General features: G+C 45.7%; 1 pseudogene; it reads right to left on the bottom strand.

Annotated features, from left to right (window-relative positions):
• The window catches only part of LOC112072858 (glutamate receptor 1-like), a 98,138-nt pseudogene that overhangs the window by 16,994 nt on the left and 60,179 nt on the right, over nucleotides 1-20,965 (bottom strand).

Below are 20,965 nucleotides of genomic sequence, written 5' to 3' on the forward strand. Positions count from 1 at the left end.
TATCTGTAGACCGCTGGGGAGAGAGTAGGTGTTAGGATGTGTGGTGGGGAGGGGATCTTGTGTGTGTGTGGTGGGGGGTTGTGTGGTGTGTGTGTGTGTGTGTGTGTGTGTGGTGTGTGTGTGTGTGTGTGTGTGTGTGTGTGTGTGTGTGTGTGTGTGTGTGTGTGTGTGTGTGTGTGTGGTAAACTCATGTAATTGCTAGTCAAACAGGTGTGTGTCTATAGTAAACCACAGGTCTCACCCTGAAGAACTCCTTGGTGGAGCCAGATCAGGTTCCGTAGGCGATCTCAGTCTGTTTAGCCAGGTCCTCAGCACTCTCTATGGGGAGACCATCCTCTCCACTGTGAGGAAAGCAGCAGGTTGGCCGTTAGGAGAGATGATGATGAGAGTGAAGAACCACCACACGCCACCCACTATCCGCCCTGACAGAGACCTAGAGGAGAAACAGCCAGAGACAGGTTGAGACAGTAGACACCTACTACAACTACACACACACCCATAGGATATGCCAGCTACACTTGAAAGGAGAAAGATATAATGGTGACTAACCCCATTCCATACAAATCTGAGCAACCGCGGCATTCAAACGAGGCTGCAATGAAAACGAATGAGATTGTAGCGACCGTGTTGGTATCAACATCTGGGGTGTTGAAACTAGGTTTCTATTCAAGCGTTGATTGACATGGTAATGACTCAATAGTATTGGAGAAAAGTTGCAAAAACTGACCCCCACCGACACTGTACCGTTAAATTGGGACGTGTCATGACGTAACGTGTGTGTGGCATTATGCACCTCATTCTGTGTAGTAACAGCCTCCTCTGCAACAGGTGGGAGCGCTTCTCTCACAGTTTAAAAACAAGAAAGGGACAGGGACAGGGAAGGGTAAGGGGGGAGGGAAAGGGTAATGGGAAGGGTAAGGAGAGTGGGGTAAGGGTAACGGTAAAGGGTACAGGGTAACAGGTAAGGGGGAGGGTAAGGGGTAAGGGTAAGGGGTAAGGTCAGTGAAAGGTGGGGGTAAGGGTGCATAGGGTAAGGTTAAGGGGGTAAGGGTAAGGGGTAAGTAAGGGTAGGTAAGTGGTAAGGGTAGAGTAAGGAGTAAGGGGGTAACGGTAAAGGAGTAAGGGGTAAGGGGGTAACGTAAGGAGTAAGGGTAAGGGGTAACGGTAAGGAGTAAGGGTGAGTAACGGGAGAGTAGGGTAGGGGAACGGTAAGGAGTAAGGGTACGGGTAACGGTAAGGGTAAGGGTAGGGTAATTTGGTAAGAGGTAAGGAGAAGGGGTAACGGTAAAGGAGTAAGGGTAAGGGGTAACGGTTAAGGCAGTAAGGGGTAAGACGGTAAGAGTACGGTAGGTAAGGGTAAGGAGTAAGGGTAATAAGGGGTAAGGGACGGAAGGGTAAGGGTAAGGGTAAGGATGGAGTAAGGGTAAGTGAGTAAGGTTGAGGGTAAGGCGTCCTTGTAACGGTAGGAGTAGGTGTAGAGGGTAAGGGTGAGGTAACGGTAAGGAGTAGGTAAGGGTAACGGTAAGGAGTAAGGGGAGGTAGGACAGGTACAATCCCTGTTAAGGAGTAAGGGTAAGGGTAAGGCTGGTAACGGTAAGGAGTAAGGGGTAAAGGACGGTAACTCGGTAAGGAAGTTAAGGGAAGGAGTAAGGCTCAGGTAACGCAGCGGTAAGGGAAGTAAGGGCGGTAAGGGTGGTAACGGTAAGGAGTGTTAAGGGTAAGGGTAACGGTAAGGAGTAAGGGGTAACGTAAGGAGTAGGTGGTAACGGTAAGGAGTAAGGGGTAAGGGGTAAACAGGGTTAAGGGGTAAGGGGAAGGTAAGGCAGCTCGTAAGGGTAACAGGTAAGGGGGAGGGTAAGGGTAACGGTAAGGAGTAAGGCCGGTAACGGTAAGGAGTAGGTGTAAGGGTAAGGCTGGGTGGTTTGTGTGTGGCTCTGAACGGGTTAAGGAAATGGGATGAGTCAAGGGTAACGGTAAAGGTAAGGTGGTAAGGGGTAACGGTAACTAGGTAAGGGGGAAGGGTAAGGGTGGGTAAACAGTAAGGAAGTGGGTAAGGGTACGGTAAGGAGTAAGAGGGGTAAGGGTCAACGTAGAGTTAAGGGGTAAGGTAAACGGGTAACGAGTAAGGAGTAAGGGTACTCAGCGGTAAGGCGCCGTAAGGCGGATAAGTTGGTAATAAAAATAAAGGGACTAGTGAGTAAGGTCTGGTGTAAGTAACGGAGGTAAGGTAAGGTAGAAATACAACGTAAGGAGTAAGGGGTAACGGTAACAGGGTAAGGATTAAGGCGGTTTAACATAAGAGAAGGTAAACGTAAGGAGTAAGGGTAACGGTAAGGGTGGTAAGGGGTAAGGAGTAGGGGATATTTCAACAAGAGTTAAGGGGAAGGGGTAAGTGGAGTAAGGGGTACGTAAGAGTAAGGGTAAAGTATTTTTAACCAGCAGGAGAGGTACAGGAGTAAGGACGGTAAGGAGTAGGGTAAGGGTACAGGTAAGGGTAAGTAAGGGTAAGTAAGGGGTGATACCTAGTCAATTGTAACTGATGCATTCATTATTTGGTCATTCACTACAAGCCATCATGGACTCTCAGAATGCCCGCAGACAGCGCTGTTTACTCTGAAGTGATAAATCTCCAGCTCTAAAAACACGATTCAAATTCGACACAAGACCTTCAAATACGTATGTGAATACACATTATATTCAACTCTTTTAGTGGTTTCATCTCCTCCTATTGAAAGGGGAGATACTGTTGGACAGATCAGGTGAAAAAAGGCAGTTCCACCACTACGCTCTATCTTCCCCCTTTCACTATCCGCAGCAGTTATCGCGCTTCCCCCCGCCATTTTAAAGAAGACCAGCCGGAGCTCCTTGCCCTTCTTCATCATGCAGAGACGGGCAGCATGAAGGTCTCGTCATTGATTTTGCTGGAAAGGGAGAAAATTGCTTTTACAATGGTATTGAATATTTCAGCTGACTGGAAGTTGTTTGTTTTTTGGGGAGCTAAAATAAGGTCAATTGTACAGAACAGAGCGATGTTTCAGTTACCGTTAACGGAGCCCTAACAAAGTAAATCCACTGATATAAACTCTCCGTTAGACCTCATTCACTGCATCAACTACATATAACAACCAACCAAAGCCTCTGCCTTTCACATGATCTCTGGACCTTATCTAGCATCACATGACAGTATGATCCTCCACCCACTCCCTACAGTTACACGCAGTCTCGTCTGCTGTCTCCATTACATCAGACAGCCATGCTGTGTCCCAAATAGCACCATGAGTTCCCTTCACATGCCACTACTTGTTGACCAGGGGGCCCCGTCCTGATATGGAGATAAGGTGCCGTTGGTGATACCCCTGCCTTGCTACGTGTAATGCATGTGCAGGTCTCTGGAGAAGTTGTTAAATGTGCTTGGACAAGATAAGCTGAGCAGTCACAAAGGAACTAACACCAGATTCATCTCACCTTAGGAAGCCTGCCAGCGTGTTCACGGAGCACACACATTAATTGGTGGTGATTATATACGAGGAGGAAGAGAGAGCCACTTAGTCACAGCTTTTCAAAAACAAACCACGAGATTTGTCGCGGAAGCCAATTCTCCCCTAGTACCTTTCCTCTGGTCTGGGAAGTGTCCCAACCTATGTTATCTCGGAACCTGCCTTAGTGAGGCCATTGGTAGGTGTTGGTACCCACGCTTAGTCCGTCTGTCGTGGACCAGGACGACAGGGCTGGCCACTACATTAGGAACTACTCAAGGCGAACCACGCTGCTGAGTCACGTCCAGATCGTAAGTACGGACGGGAGTCAATGGACAGGAGAGAGTACACGAAAGAAGTGGAAGCACGTGGATACAGCGATGGTACAGGACAGAGAGGTACTCTGCATACTGTTACCATTCTCTTGTGACGAGCACAGGAAGTCAGGAAAGAAGTACAGACAGAGAGATAGCAGGACAAGAGGTAACAGGACGAGAGGAAGACAGTAGAGATGTACAGAAGTACAGAAGTACAGCAGAGAGGAGTAACAGGACACGATGCAGGACAGAGAGGTTACAGGACAGAGAGTGTACAGGACAGAGAGATACAGACAGAGAGAGGACAGAGGATACAGACGAGAGACGAGTACAGGACAGAGAGCAGGAGAAGCAGTAGAGAGAAGGAGATGTAGAGACAGAGAGAGAGAGTACAGGACAGAGAGACGAAGTACAGGACAAGAGAGAGAGTACGGACAGAGAGAGTACAGGGACGGAGCAGTTACAGGACCGACGAGAGCAGACAGAGAGGGTACAGACGAGAGAGAGTACAAAGGACAGAGAGAGTACAGGACAGGCAGAGAAGTACAGGACAGAAGAGGAGAGTACAGAAAGAGAGAGATAAGGACAGAGGAGTTCAGGACAGAGAGGTACAGCGATGAGTATGACGATAATGAGAGACGAGAGAGTACAGACGAGAGGAGTACGAGGACAGAGAGAGTACTAGGACAGAGAGGGAGTACAGGCAGTAGAGAGTTAACAGGACAGAAGAGTACAGACGAGAGAGTACAGGACAGAGAGCAGCGACAACAGAGAGAGGAATAGACAAAGAGAGTACCAGGAGCAGTAGACGGTTATCAAGAGTACAGAGAGAGTACAGGACAGAAGAGAGAGTAGCAGACTAGATGAACAGGACAGAGATGAGATACGAGTACGACGAGAGAGTACAGGACGAGAGAGAGTACAGGACAGAGAGAGTACCAGGACAGAGAGAGTACAGACAGAGAGGTACAGACAGAGAAAGTTACAGACAGAGAGATACAAGGACAGAGGGAGATACAGGACAGAGAGAGATAGGAGAGTCAGACAGAGAGTGTACAGGACAGAGAGTGTACGCAGAGAGAGTACAGGACAGAGAGAGTACAGGACAGATGAGAGTACAGGCAAGAAGTACAGACAGGAGATTAGAGAGAGTACAGGACAGAGCGTAGATGAGGTGTTACAGGACAGAGAGGTACAGACAAGAGAGAGATAGAGAGTGTACAGGACAGAGAGAGTACAGGACGGAGAGTGTACAGGACAGAGAGTGTACAGACAGAGGGAGTACAGACAGAGAGGAGTACAGGACAGAGAGAGTGACAGGACAGAGAGAGTACAGGACAGATAGAGATTAGAGAGATGTATAGGAACAGAAGAGAGATAGAGAGTGTACAGGACAGAGGAGTACAGGACAGAGAGAGGATATGAAGTGTACAGGACGAAGAGAGAGTACAGGACAGAGAGAGAGAGTAGTACAGGACAGAGAGAGCATAGAGAGTGTACAACCAGGAGTGTACAGGGGACAGAGAGTGTACCGGACAGAGAGTTGTACGGGACAGAGGAGTGTACAGGATTAGAGAGAGTACAGGACAGGAGAGAGTACAGGACGAGCAGAGATAGAGAGCTTTTTACGGGTGATCAACATAAGCCTGAAGCGAAACAAAAAAAGGGTTCCAGGGTTTAGTCTTCGTGTAGTTAGTGAGTTAGTGACATTAAGGACGATTGAACAAGAAAACAAGAGGGAAACACTATTTTAGGATGAGAGAAGATAGGAGATTGAATGAAAAGTGACAAGGCCTGAGAAGAGACGGGAAAGAGGGTATGAGTGAAAGAGAGGGAAAAAGGATATGTGGAAGCCTACCACTGTTTACGCTCGAGGCAGGCTATTAGGTGCGGAGGAGGATATGTCTGCATGTCTGTCATCTGGTATACTATGATCCCTTCCCTCTCTATCCCTCCTCCATGCATGCTCCCCTATCCCCTGCGTTCTGCTTCTCTCTGCTCTCTTTGGTATTGGAGATCCTGTTATAAAGTTAGCAAGGGTTAAGAACAATTTCTATTCAAGACGTCCTACCCCCGCCAAACCCTTCCCGTAACCCGCGACACGCTTTGGCCAGTTGTGTTGCAACATCACCCTTATGGGACTACCCGATCACAGCGGCTGTGATTCAAGCCCAGGATTCGATATCAGGAGTCTGTAGTGACGCGTCTCTAGCACTTTGAGATGCAGTGCTTAGGACACTGCGCCACCTCGGGAGCCCTCCCAGCTCGCTGTCTCTCGCTCCTCTCCTACCCCTCACACCGTCCGTCTCTTCTCCCTCTCTTTCTCCCTTTCATCTCCGCTCTCTCTCTCTCTCTTCCTAACCTTACCCTTCTCACTATCTCATCATTCTCTTTCTCAACTCTTATCTACGAACGGTCTAATTAGTACTAATCCAATCATCACCAACACTATAAACCCCAAACTGGTACAGCAGGGGGTTCTCAAGTGAGGTCCACGTCCTGAAGGGGGTCTCGCTGCAAAATCTTCAAAATAGAAATACACTGAACAAAAATGATTAAATGCAACATACAATTGTACTGGGTTACAGTTCATATAAGGAATCAGTCAATTTGTGAGAATATCGTATGATAGTAGTGTGTTAGGACCTAAATCTATGGATTTACATGACTGGGAATACCAGACATTGCATTTGTTGATCACAGATTTTAAAAAAAAGCAGGTTGTGGATCAGAAAAACCAGTCAGTATCTGGTTGGACCACCGTTTTGCCATCATGCAATACTACCCCACCCGTTTTTGTTTCACTGTCATTTAGGCAAAATGTGTAGAATTGATATCAGCTGTTAAAGCTGCTACAAACAAACATGTCTTTGCCTCATGACAAAATGTGTTTTTAGAATTGCAGGAAATGTGTCTTTCTTCTCCGATGCCGAGAGAGCGGCCGGTGTATTCGTCATTCCTGGGCCCAAGCACTTGGTTCGTCCCAGCCACGCTGTTCATTCCCTGGGCCCCAAGAACTGGTTCGTTCCAGCCACGCTTCATTCCCTGGGCCCAAGACTTGGTTCGTCCAGCCACGCATGTATTCCCTGGGCCCAAGACTGGTTTGTCAGCCACGCACTGCAGAATATAGTAAACTCCTTGTAGGTTTTTTTAAAATGCTGTACGTGGGGTGTTCTGATTGATAATGGAGTCAACTGTGAATTTTCTATCACAAAAGTGGTCCCCAGTCCCCAAAACGTTTGAGAAGCTCATACAGTACCAGAGTGCTGCAGTGAAACATCAGTGAAACATATGAAGGCTGCTTACAGTACCAGGTGGTTTAGAGCAGATGCCATCATTCACTACCCCATTAAAAACAATGATTAATGATTCATTCACAACTAATTATTACCGGGCTGAACATTATATTTTAATGGTTATGTTAATATGGACCAGGTATGGGATGGCTTGTGTGGCATAAGAGTGAATTGTCTGTGTGTGTCAGGATAAGGAGCAGGTCGAGGCGTGCTCCCAGCAGCCAAACCCAAACCACAAGCCCCCTCTAAACCATCCTCTAACCCATCCTTAATCATCCTCTAACCATCCTCTAACATCCTCTACCATCCTCTAACCATCCTCTACACAATCTCTAACATCTCTAATCATCCTCCTAACCATCCTCTAATCATTCCTCTACCATCCTCAATATCCTCTAACCATCTCTAATCATCCTCTAACCCATCCTCTAATTCATCCTCTAACCATCCTCTTAATCCTCTCTAATTCAGCCTGCTAACATCCTCTAATCTCCCCAGCTCTGAGTCGATTTAGTGTAGGCAACTGAACTGCTAAACTCCCCGTAAAATTCCCTTCTATTCCATATGCCTAATTAGCATGACTAATACATCAGGTGAGTGTAAGGGAAGTGAGTCGTGTAATGACCACATTACAATGGATTTAGGATTGTACACTGCTGGAAATGAGGGACAAAGCAGCTGGAATTAATGTTCTGATTCCAAGACCAGTCAGAAATGAGAAGAACAAGACGTACCGCGCTTTTCTGCTTTTTGGATCTGATAAATTAGGATAGGGTGTGTGTGTGTGTTTCTCGAAACTGGCGGCGAGGCGGTCGCCGGTCTAATAATTCGTAGTCGAGCTCTTGCGACCTGGCTGGAAACTCATTCGCCGGTCTCTCCATTCTTTCTCCAGTCTCTCTCTCTCTCTCTTCTCTCTCCCACTCTCTCTCTCTCGTCCTCTCTCTCTCTCTCTCTCTCTCCTCTCTCTTATCTTCTTCTCTCTCCTCTCTCTTCTCTCTCTCTCTCTCAGCTCTATTCTTAAAGGTCAGTATTTTCATTGGCATATAGGAAACATGAGTGAATTATGTTATATAATGTTTACAAGCCTAGGGCAGTGTTTCCCAACCCTGGTCTGTTCCAGTGAATCCCAAATTACAGCTGGTAATCGTAACCCTGTGACAAACACACCTGGGTTCAACTTGTCAAAACTAATCAGTCAAGCCCTCAATGAGCTTGAATCAGGTGTTTGTCCAGGGATTACAATAAAAACTGTACTTTGGCGGTTACAGGAGGACCAGGGTTGGGAAACATCAGTCTAGGACACTCAAAACAGTAAACATTTGCTATGAAGAGGTCGACCATTAGATGATACGGTCTATTCTCGAGCTGGGTTGACTAGTGTGAACAGGAGGGAATCAAGTTCAACGGCTGATGGTGACTTTAGTTGGGTCACTGCATTTTATGAATACCAGTGACACAAACACACACACACACACACACACACACACACACACACCACACACACACACACACACACACCAACACACAACACACACTACACACACACACATCTCACATGCACAACATACAGAGAACATGTTTAGTCACTTCAGCAAGAACACTAACCATGTTGCATTTCATCAGAACTTGCGGATAGTCTGATAGTTAGAGCGGCGGTTGAATAGCAGTCACAGACAGGCATGGCGAGGCAACACACACACACACGAGTAGCACACGGGCGGGGCGTGTACATACAGCGAGCGCACGCACGCATACGAGTGACATGCTGCGAGTGCCGGACACTCTGTAAGGAATTTGGTGTCTCTCTGGGTTGCCATGGCAGCACACCCCTGCTCCCAAACAGTTCTGACGATCTGGAGCTGAAAGAAGGATTTATAGTTTTCCTCCTCCTCCTTCAGACCTCCCTATCTCCTCCTCTCTTCTCCTCTCTCCCCTACTTCTTCTTCTCTCTCCTCTCGTCTTAATCATCTCTTTCCTCTCTCACTCTCCTCTCTCCCCTCGTCTGCCCTCTCTTCTCTCCTCTGCCCCTCTCTCTCTCTCTCTTCTCGCTTCTCTCTCCTCTGCCCCTCTCTTCCCCTCCTCCTGCCTTTTCCTCTCTTCTCTCTCTTCTGCCCCTCTTTCTTCCGTTCTCTCTCTTGCTCCCTCTCTTCCTCTCGCTTCTCTCGTCCCCTCTCTCCTCTTCCTCTCTCCTTCTCCTCTCTCTCTCTCTCGTGTCCCGCTCTCTCTCCTCCGTCATCTCCCTGCCTTCCTCTTTCCTCCCTCTTGCTCCTCTCTTCTTCTCTCTCGATCTCCCTTCTCTTCTCTCCTGTTCTCTCCTCTCCTCTCTCTGTTCTCCCTCTCTTCTCTCTCTCTGCCTCTCTTCTCTCTCTCTGCCCCTCGTCTTCTCTTCTCTCGACCCCTCTGCTTCTCTCTCTCTGCCCCTCTCTTCTCTCTCGTCTGCCCCTCCTCTTCCTCTCTTCTGCCCTCTCTTTCTCCCTCTCGTGCCCCTGTGCTGTTCTGCTCTCTCGCCCCTCTCTTTCTCGCCCCTCGTCTCTCTTCTCTCTCTGCTCCCTCTCTTCTTCTCTCTCGCCCTCTCTTCTCTTCTCTCGTGCCCTCTCTCGTCCTTCCCCGCTGCCTTGCCTCGTCTCTGTCTCCGTCTCTTCCCCCTCTGCCCCTCTCTGCTCTCCTCTGCCCCGTCTCGTCGTCTCTCCTGCCCCCTCCTCCTCTCTTTCTAGCCTACTCTCTTCCCGTCTCTCGTGGCCCCGCCTTCTCGTCTGCTCTGCCCGCGCTCTGTCTCTCTCTGCTGTCCTCTCGGTCTCTGCTCTCTCTCTTGCGCTCTCTTCTCTTCTCGTGCGCGTGCGTCTGCTTCTCTCTCTCTGTCCCCTCTGTGCTGCTCTGTCTAGGTCGTCTCTCTCTGCCCCTGCTTCCTCTCGTCTAGCGTACACATACATACTGCCCCCCACACTTCTCTGGTACTCTATCAGTCTTCTCTCTCTTTCTCTCTCTTGTCTTTCTATCATCTCTCTTATTCCTCTCTCTGTGCCTCTGCTCTCATATCTCTACTCGTTTTGTCTCTCTCATCTTTCTCTCTCTGTCCTCTATAGGCCTCTCTTCTTGGGAGGCAGTCAGAACAAAACACTAAAGTGTTGCTCTCTCTTCTCTCTAACCTGGTAAAATCGCACAGACACGCCCTTCAGATAATCCAGCTACTTGTTGTAGCGCATATCAATCTTTTAGCCAGGTTACTAGCCTACCTACCTCTGATTTAGCAGTTACTGACTATATTCTCTGCTGTTTAGCCAAGTACTAGGCCTTAAGTCGTCTCTGATTTAGCCATGTTACTAGCCTATCATCTCCGTTTACCAGGTTACTAACCTATCTTTCTCTGATTTAGCCAGTTACTAGCCCCTATCTTCTCATGCTTTTAGCCAGTTACTAGCCCTATCGCATATGTTTAACCAGTACGAGCCTATCTTCTCTGATTAACCAGTTACGAGCTATCTTCTCTGCTTAGCCGTTTTACTAGCCTATCTTCTGCCTGGCTTTAGCCAGTTTACTAGCCTATCTTCTCTGCTTTAACCAGTTACGAGCCTATCTTCTCTGATGTAACCAGTTTGATGAGGCCCGTATCCTTCTCTGGATTTAGCCAGGTTACTAGCCTATCTCTCTGATTTAGCCAGTTACTACCACCATAGTCTCTCTCGATTTAGCCAGTTACTAGCCTATCTACCAACAGTTTAGGCCTAGTACTAGCCCAATATCTTCTGATATGCCAGTTACTAGTCTATCGATCTCTTGAATTTTAGGCCAGTTTCATCAGGCACTATCTACACAGATTTAGCCAGTTACTAGCCGAAATATACTCTGATATGCCAGTTACAAGCCTATCTTCTCTACTTTATTCCAGTTACTGAGCCTATTCCACTCTGATTTAGCCAGTTACTAGCCCAATAGACTCTGAATATAGCCAGTTACTAGTCTATCATCTCTATTTAGCCAGTTTACTAGCCCTATTACTCTGATTTAGCCGACTTACTAGGCCTATCCTACACGACTTTAGCCATGTTACTAGCCAAGTTTATCTGCTGATATAAGCCAAGTTACTAGTCTGGATCATCTCTGATTTAGCCATTACTAGCCTATTACTCTGATTTAGCCAGTTACTAGCCTATCTACAACAGATTTAGGCCAGTTACTAGCCAATATACTCTGATCATAGCCAGTACTAGATCTTCATTCTCTTGCATTTAGCCAAGTTACTAGCCTATCTACACACGATAGCCAGTACTAGCCGAATAATCACTCTCTCTGATGATCAGACCAGTTCTACTAGCGCTACTCGATCTCTGATTTAAGCCAGCTCTACTAGCTCTATCTCAACAGATTTAGCCGTTACTCAGCCAAGTTATACTCTGATATAGCCAGTTGACTAGTGTCTATCAATCCTCTGATTTAGCAGTTACTAGACCATACTACTCAGATTTAGCCAGTTACTAGACCATATCTCTCTGATTTAGCAGGTTACCGTAGCCCTATCTACATCTGATTTAGCTCAGTTACTACCTATCATCCTCTGAATTTAGACCAGTGTACTACGCCTACTTTACTCTGGATTTAGCCAAGTACTAGCCTATCTAACTCTGATTTAGCCAGTTACTAGCCTATCATCTCTGATTTAGTCCAGGTTACTAGTCCTATATCGTCTGATTTAGCCAGTTACTAGCCATATCCTACTCTGATTTAGCTCCAGTTACGTACTATCATCTCTGACTTCTGAGCGTTACTAGCCTATCATCTCTGATTTAGCCAGTTACTAGCTAATCTCTGAGTTTAGCAGTTACTAAGCCTATCTACTCTGACAATTGTAGCCAGTTACTGCTATGATCTGCTGATTTAGCCAGGTTACTAGACGCTATGTACTGCTATTAGCCAGTTACTAACCTATCATCTCTGATTTAGCCAGTTACTAGGGGTCCTATTCTACTCTGATTTAGCCAGTTACCTAGCCGTTTACTCTGATTTGCCAGTACTGCCTATTGAAAGCTGATTGTAGAACACTCCAGTACTAATTACGTTTAACTAAACAGAACGATGGGTTGCTAAGTTGACCGAGTCCTGTAACAGTACAAACCTCTTTACTATACAGCCGGCGTTAAAGCCATGGGCCTACGGGTCTATAGCAGATATTCTCAGAGTGTTCAGTAGCAGTGGGGTGTGTTAGATCGCTAGCCTGGAGAGGGGGTGTGCTCCGCGTGAGGGTCCTGAACCGGGCCGGTCTGGGGTACAGTGGTTGGTGTGATACGTCGTAGCGTTGGTTGAATTTCCCAGAGGGCGCTATAACTTCCCTGTCTGTAGCATTTCGTGTGTGGTAACCGTGCCTAGTTGATCCAGAGGCGCTTGAACCCCTGGTGCGTGGTGACATGTGTTGATCTCTATTTTAGATGTCCTCATGGAGATGCGTCTAGATGCGCTGCTTCGGCTTGGCTGGTTGTGGTACATGGGTGATATTTGAACTCTAGCCGTAGATCCAGACCGAGCCTGCAACCCGCTGTCTGGGTACTAGGGCGTGTGTAACTTCTACTCTTAGATGTGCGCGCGCTCCTGACTGTGGTAACATGTCCGTCTACTTCTACCTTCCCAGATTCCCCAGAAGGCCTGAACCCTCGTCTCGCTACGTGGGTTTAGTAACTGCGTAACACTGTGATTCCCAGAGAGCCTGTAACCCTACTGTGAGTATGCGTGATTATGTGCAGATATCATTCAGACTCTTGCTCGAGGCGTGATGATTATTTACGGACAATTAACTAGCCACCCCACAAGGACCATTTAAGTGTGTGTGTGCATGGTACTTCCTGTACTTGTTGTGTGCATATATGCCTGGGATGTCTGCATACATATCTGTGTGTCTTGCCTCCGTGGTGAGTCTGTGTGATTCCTGAATGTGTGAGATTATTGTAGTGGGTGTCTGATGTTGTGTGGTGTGTGTGATGGGTGTGTCTGTGGTGTGTGTGTATTGTGATGTGTGTGTGTGTGTTAGGCCGTGTTGTGTGGCCGTGCAGATTGGTGTTGTTGTTGCGTGTGTGTCTTGTATGATGTGGGTGTGTTGTGGTGTGTGTTGCTGGTGGGCGCGCGCGAGTGGGGTGGTTCCTGTGTGCGGGATTCGGATACGTGCCCGTGTGTCTGCCTCAGATGTGTGGTGATGTGTATGCTTTTTATGTGTGTACGAGCCGTAGATACAAGGGTTCTTTGAGTAGAGACAATGATCCTTGAAGGTAACTGCGAACCGGGTTATAAATCACCCGCTATAATGACAGTGCTCTTCTCTAGGAAGCACTGCCTATGCTAATACAGGCTGTCTGCTTCTCTAACAAGCCCTCTATAATACTGGCTGTCTCTTCTCTAAAGGCACTGCATATAATACAGGCTGTCATCTTCTCTAAGCCGCTCTAAAATACTGGCTGTCTCTTCTCTTAAAGCCACTGCTATTAGCAGCGTCGTGCTCTCTAAAGCACTGCTAAAAATACTGCTGCCTCTTTCTCTAAAGCCCTGCCTAATACTAGGCTGATCTCTTCTCGTAAGAGCTCCTGCGTAACTAACCACTGGCTGTCTCTTTCTCTAAAGACTGCTAGTATAATACTGGCTGTCTCTTCTCTAAAGCCTGCTAAAACCACTGGCTGTCGTCTTCTCTAAGCCCTGCTATAATACTGTCTGTCTCTGTCCTAAAGGCACTGCTATAATACAGGCTGTCTCTTCTCTAAAGCACTGCTAAATACTGCGCTGTCTCTTCTCTAAAGCCCTGCTACTAATACTGGCTGGTCTACTTTCTCTATATAAGTGCTCACTGCTATAATACTGGCTGTCTCTCTTCTCTACCTGCTAAACAATACTCGGCTGTCTCTTCCTCTAAAGCATGCTTGCTATATACCAGGCTGCTCTTTTCTGAAAGCCTGAATAAAATCACTGCGCTGTCTATTTACTCTAAAGCCCTGCTAATAATAGGCTGTCTGTCTCTTCTCTAAAGCACTGCTATCATGACCTGTCTGTCTCTTCTCTAAAGCACTCTATGAACACTGGCTGTCCTGCGTTCTCTAAAGCCCTGCTTATGAGATGGCTGTGCTCTTCTCTAAGCACTTGCTATTTAATACAGGCTGTTCTTCTCGTGAAGCACTATAATTGAATAAGAGGCAGTTTAATCTGTAGAGCGAAAATATTACCCCCTGTATTCTCAAGTTAACTTGGCTTTCAAAGATTTTAGAAATGCAGGGCAGGATGGATATAGGTCTGTTACATTTTGGGTCGAGAGTGTCTCCCCCTTTGAAGAGGGTGATGACCGCGGCAGCTTTCCAATCTTTGGGGATCTCAGATGATACGAAAGAGAGGTTGAACAGGCTAGTAATAGCCTGTTTTGACCATGACAGCTTACTGTCTAGGGTTACACCCAGCAGTTTAGTTTCCTCAACTAGCTCAATAGCCACATGATTCAATAATAGATCTAAATGAGTTTTATCGTTGAGCAAGTGATTTGTCCCAAAAATTATGCTTTTAGGTTTTTAGATATTTAACTCCAGCCTATTGCTAGTTACCCATTCTAAGACTGACTGGAGCTTTATGTTACGTGTCTCAGTTATTTATTTTACTGTTGCAGCCGACATGTATACTGTTGAGTCGTCAGCGTACATAGACACAGGCTTTATTCAAGGTCAGTGGAAGGTCATTAGTAAAAACAGAAAACAATAATGTCCCTAGCCGGCTGCCCTGCGGTACACCACACTCAACTCAATTTGCATGAGAGGCTTCCATTAACGAAAACCCTCTGTGTTCTATTAGATAGGTATTTACCATAATTAGGCAGAGGATGCAAATCCATAACTCCTATGTTTTGTCAGCAATAGGTTATGATCAATGACTTCAAAAGCTGCACAAAAGTCTAACAAAACAGCTCCCATAATCTTCTTAGTATCAATTTATTTCAGCCAATGATCAGTCATTTGTGTCTGTGCCGAGCATGTTGAGTGCCCTTCCGTATACACATACTGAAAGTCTGTTGTTAATTTGTTTTCTGTAAAACAACTTTGTATTTGATTAAACAACATTTAAAAAAAAAAAGTTTGCTAAGCACTTGTAACAGGCTGATTGATTGGCTGTTTGAACCAATAAAGGGTCCTCTGCTATTCTTGGGTAGTGGAATGACCTTTGTCTCCCTCCATGTCTGGGGGCACACCGTCTTCTAGGCTTAAATTGAAGATGTGGCAAACAGGAGTCACAATGTATTCCGCTACCAACCTCAACAATTGACCATCCAGGTGACCTGTACCAGGGTGATTTGACATTTATAAATAGCAACCATGTTTTCACCTCTTCCATACCCACTTCGTGGAACTCAAATTACAGTGCTTGTCTTTCATTATTTGGTCCATTTTGCATGAATATGAAGGCTCAGCATTTGTTGTTTGCATGTCATGCCCAAGTTTGCTATCGTGTCAACAAAAAAGTTATTGAAGTGTTTGGCATTATCAAAGGGTTTTTGTTATGAACAAGTTTTTTGTTATGAACAAGCCATCTGCCTCAATGAAAGATGGAGCCGACTTTGCTTTCTTNCGCTTCCCCACCCGCCATTTTTAAAAAGACCAGACGGAGCTCCTTGCCTTCTTCAATCATGCAGAGACGGGCAGCATGAAGGTCTCGTCATTGATTTTGCTGGAAAGGGGAGAAACTGTGCTTTACAATGGTATTGATATTTCAGCTGACCTGGAAGTATTATGTTTTTTTGGGGAGCTAAAATAAGGTCAATTGTACAGAACAGAGCGATGTCAGTTACCGTTAACGGAGCCCTACAAAGGTAAACCCACCTGTATAACTCTCCGTTAAGACCTCATTCACTTGCATCAATCTACATTATAACAAACCAAACCAAAGCCTCTGCCTTTCACATGACTRTGACCTATCTAGCATCACATGACAGTATGCWTCCTCCACCCCYACTCCCTACAGTACAGCAGTCTCTGTCTGTGTCTCATCATCAGACACCATGCTGTGTCCCAAATAGCACCATATTCCCTTCACAGTGCACTACTTTTGACCAGGGCCCCTATATAGGGAATAAGGTGCCGTTTGGGATACACCCCTGCCTCTACTGTAATGTCATCAAGGCTCTGGGAGAGCTGTGTTAAATGTGCTGAGACAAGATAACTGAGCATCACAAAGGAACTACACCAGATTCATCTCACCTTAAGGAAGCTGCCAGCGTGTTTCACGGAGGCACACACATTAATTGGTGGTGATTAATAACAGGAGGAGGAAGAGGAGGCCACTTAGTCACAGCTTTTCAAAAACAAACCACTGATTTGTCGGAAGCCAATTCCCCTAGTACCTTTCTCTGTGTCTCGGGAAGTGTCCCAAATGGAACCCTATTGCCTTTATGGTGCACTGCGTCTGACCAGGGCCATGTGATAGGCCATATAGGGAACAGGGTACCACACGGGCTGTAGCTCCGTCTGTCTGCCCCAGGAGAACACGACTGAGCACTAACGATTAACTGTATCTCTGTTACGTACCATTCTCTTCTCTGGCACGTCAGACTCAGAGAGAGTACAGGACAGAGAGAGTACAGGACAGAGAGAGTACAGGACAGAGAGTGTACAGGACAGAGAGAGTACAGGACAGAGAGAGTACAGGACAGAGAGNAGATGTGGCAAACAGGAGTCACAATGTATTCCGCTACCAACCTCAACAATTGACCATCCAGGTGACCTGTACCAGGGTGATTTGACATTTATAAATAGCAACCATGTTTTCACCTCTTCCATACCCACTTCGTGGAACTCAAATTACAGTGCTTGTCTTTCATTATTTGGTCCATTTTGCATGAATATGAAGGCTCAGCATTTGTTGTTTGCATGTCATGCCCAAGTTTGCTATCGTGTCAACAAAAAAGTTATTGAAGTGTTTGGCATTATCAAAGGGTTTTTGTTATGAACAAGTTTTTTGTTATGAACAAGCCATCTGCCTCAATGAAAGATGGAGCCGACTTTGCTTTCTTGCCTAGAATTTCATTTAAAGTACTCCAGAGCTTTTTACTGTCATTCTTTATATAATTTTTCTTTGTTCCTGTCACGCCCTGACCATAGTTTGCTTTGTATGTTTCTATGTTTTGTTTGGTCAGGGTGTGATGTGGGTGGGCATTCTATGTTGTATGTCTAGTTTGTCTGTTTCTGTGTTTGGCCTGATATGGTTCTCAATCAGAGGCAGGTGTTAGTCGTTGTCTCTGATTGGGAACCATATTTAGGTAGCCTGTTTTGTCATTGTGGGTTGTGGGTGATTGTCTGTGTAGTGTTTTGTGTCAGCACTATTATTCTATAGCTTCACGTTCGTTGTTTGTTATTTTTGTATAGTTTGTTATTTTTGTATAGTTTCGTTAAGTGTTCTCTGTGTTAATAAATATCAAGATGAACACTTTCCACGCTGCATATTGGTCCTCCGATCCTTCAAACTTCTCCTCCTCAGATGAGGAGGACGACGAGCGTTACAGTTCCATAGTGTAATTTCTTCTTCTTTTTGTTTAGTTACGGGACTTCTCAAGTTACCGTACGTTTGCCAGTCTACTGTGTTGTCAGACTTATTTGCTATTCCCTTTGCCTCATTGCTCTCAGCTATACAGTTTATAAATMCATCTATCCATGGGGATTTGGCAGTTCTAWCAGTCTTTCTAGATGGGCGCATGCCTATCAGTAYGCGGAAGAAGCAATTTCATAAATGCTTCAAGTGCAGCGTCTGGATGTTTCTCATTACACACATCAGACCAACAAATATTTTTCACATCTTCGATATTGGAATAATTGCACAACCTCTTGTATGATCGTTTATACACTACATCCGATGTGTGTGGATACTGCTTTAAAGCAGATTTCTGCAACATTAGTAAAGATTTGATCAATACACGTGGATGATTTAGTTCCTGTTRTGTTTGTAAATACCCTGGTAGGTTGTGTAACGATGTGCGCTGAGAGTTGGGAAGCAAGTTCAYGGAGTYTTTTAATAAAATAAACAGAACATAATACAAAACAAGAACCTCGAACAACGCACAGACATGAAACAGAAACAATGACGCCTGGGGAAGGAACCAAAGGGAGTGACATATATAGGGCAGGTAATCAAGGAGGTGATGTCCAGGTGAGTCCAGGTGAGTCTGACGACGCGCAGGTGCGTGTAACGATGGTGACAGGTGTGAGCCATAACAAGCAGCCTGGTGACCTAGAGGCCGGAGACGGAGCACACTTGACAGGTTGATTGATGACCTGAACCAGGTTGCAGGCACTGGTTACAGTTTGGAGCTTCTTTTTGAGTGGGCAGCTTGATGATATCAAGTCAATATTTCAGTCATCCKAAAAATATACCTCTCTGTTGATATCACAAACATTATCCAACATTTCACACATATACAGTAGTCCAAATACTGACTTTTAGCACTTTGCGGTCTATAGGTACTTTCTACGAGAATAGGCTTTAGGTGAGGCAGATGAACCTGTAGCCATATTACTTCCACATCATCTGACATGAGATGTCCTCTCAGCCTGGCAGGAATAGGACTCTGGACATACATGGTAACACCTCCTCCATTGGCATTTCTATGTTTCCTGTATATTCTATAACCATGTCTGAATCATCCAAGGAATTATCTAAGTGTGTTTCAGAGATGGCCAGAATATGAATGTTTTCTGATGTTAATAAGTTGTCAATTTCATGAACCTTGTTTCTCAGGTTACATACAGTATGTTAATATGAGATATATTTTGTCCTTTTCTGGGTTGCTTGTTTGTTTTTAGAGCTTTTCGTGGAGGATGATCTGAGGTAGACATGTCAGTGACATTTACATTTGAACATTTGAACCCACACCGTCAGCCTCTTAAACAGTTCGTAATGGGCGTTTCAAAAACCAACCACTGATTTGCTGGAAGCCAATTCCCCCAGYACCTTTCTCTGTTTCTCGGGATCTGTCCCAAAATGGCACCCTATTCCCTTTATAGTGCACTACTTCTGATAGACCACATAGTGAACAGGGTACCATTTGGGCTGTAGCTCTGTCTCTCTGCCTCAGGAGAGCACTACTGAGCACGAACGATTAAGTGTATCTCTGTTACGTACTATTCTCCTCTCRGGTCAGACAGAGAGTACAGGACAGAGAGAGTGCAGGACAGAGAGAGACAGAGAGCTTTTAAGTGATAAAAAATTAGCTGAAGCAAAAACAAAAAGGGTTCCATGGTTTAGTCTTCCTGCAGTTAGTGAAGAAGAACATGAAAAAGGAAGGAGAGATTGAACAAGAGAAAAAAAACATTTAGGATGCGTGAGATAAGATGGGAGGATGATGAAAGAGTTAGAAGGCCTGAGAAAAGAGGGAAAGAAAGGGGNAGAGAGTGTACAGGACAGAGAGTGTACAGGACAGAGAGTGTACAGGACAGAGAGTGTACAGGACAGAGAGTGTACAGGATAGAGAGAGTACAGGACAGAGAGAGTACAGGACAGAGAGAGATAGAGAGCTTTTACGTGATCAACAAAAAGCTGAAGCGAAAACAAAAAAGGGTTCCAGGGTTTAGTCTTCGTGTAGTTAGTGAAGTAGAACATTAAAAGGAAGATTGAACAAGAAAACAAGAGGGAAACTATTTAGGATGAGAGAAGATAGGAGGATGATGAAAAAGTGACAAGGCCTGAGAAGAGACGGAAAGAGGGTATGAGTGAAAGAGAGGGAAAAGAGCATATGTGGAGACCTACCACCGTGTTTAACCTGAGCAGGCTTTAGGTGGAGGAGGATATGTCTGCATGTCTGTCCATCTGGGTATACTATATCCCTTCCTCTCTATCCCTCCTTCCATGCATGCTCCCATCCCCTGCTTCTCTTCTCTCTCTCTCTTTTTATTTAACCTTTATTTAATTAGGCAAGTTAGTTAAGAACAAATTCTTATTTACAATGACGTCCTACCCCCGCCAAACCCTCCCGTAACCCGGACAACGCTTGGCCAGTTGTGCAACACCCTATGGGACTCCCGATCACAGCCGGCTGTGATTCAGCCCAGGATCGAATCAGGGTCTGTAGTGACGCGTCTAGCACTGAGATGCAGTGGCTTAGACCACTGCGCCACTCGGGAGCCCTCCCAGCTCTCTGTCTCTCGCTCTCTCCCTACCCCTCACACCGTTCCGTCTCTCTCCCTCTCTTTCTCCCTCACTCTCGCTCTCTCTCTCTCTCTTCCTAACCCTTACCCTTCTCACTATCTCATCATCTCTTTCTCACTCTTATCTACGAACAGTCTAATTAGTACTAATCAATCATCACCAACATATAAACCCCAAACTGTACAGCAGGGGTTCTCAAAGTGAGGTCCACGGTCCTGAAGGGGGTCCGCTGCAAGATCTCAAAATAGAAAATACACTGAACAAAAATATAAATGCAACATACAATTTTACTGGGTTACAGTTCATATAAGGAAATCAGTCAATTGAAATAAATAAATTAGGACCTAATCTATGGATTTCACATGACTGGGAATACAGACATGCATTTGTTGATCACAGATTTWAAAAAAGCAGGGGTGTGGATCAGAAAACCAGTCAGTATCTGGTGTGACCACCGTTTGCCTCATGCAATACTACCCCACCCGTTTTTTTCACTGTCATTTAAGGCAAAATGTGTAGAATTGCAGGAAATCAGCTTTAAAGCTGCAACAAGAAACATGTCTTTGCCTCATGACAAAATGTGTAGAATTGCAGGAAATGTGTTTTCTCTCCGATGCCAAGAGGCGAGCCTTTTAATCGTTCATTCCCTGGGCCCAAGACTTGGTTCGTCCAGCCACGCTGTTCATTCCCTGGGCCCAAGACTTGGTTCGTCCAGCCACGCTGTTCATTCCCT

The sequence above is a fragment of the Salvelinus sp. IW2-2015 genome, unplaced genomic scaffold (assembly GCF_002910315.2).
Source record: "Salvelinus sp. IW2-2015 unplaced genomic scaffold, ASM291031v2 Un_scaffold2063, whole genome shotgun sequence".
Taxonomy (NCBI): domain Eukaryota; kingdom Metazoa; phylum Chordata; class Actinopteri; order Salmoniformes; family Salmonidae; genus Salvelinus; species Salvelinus sp. IW2-2015.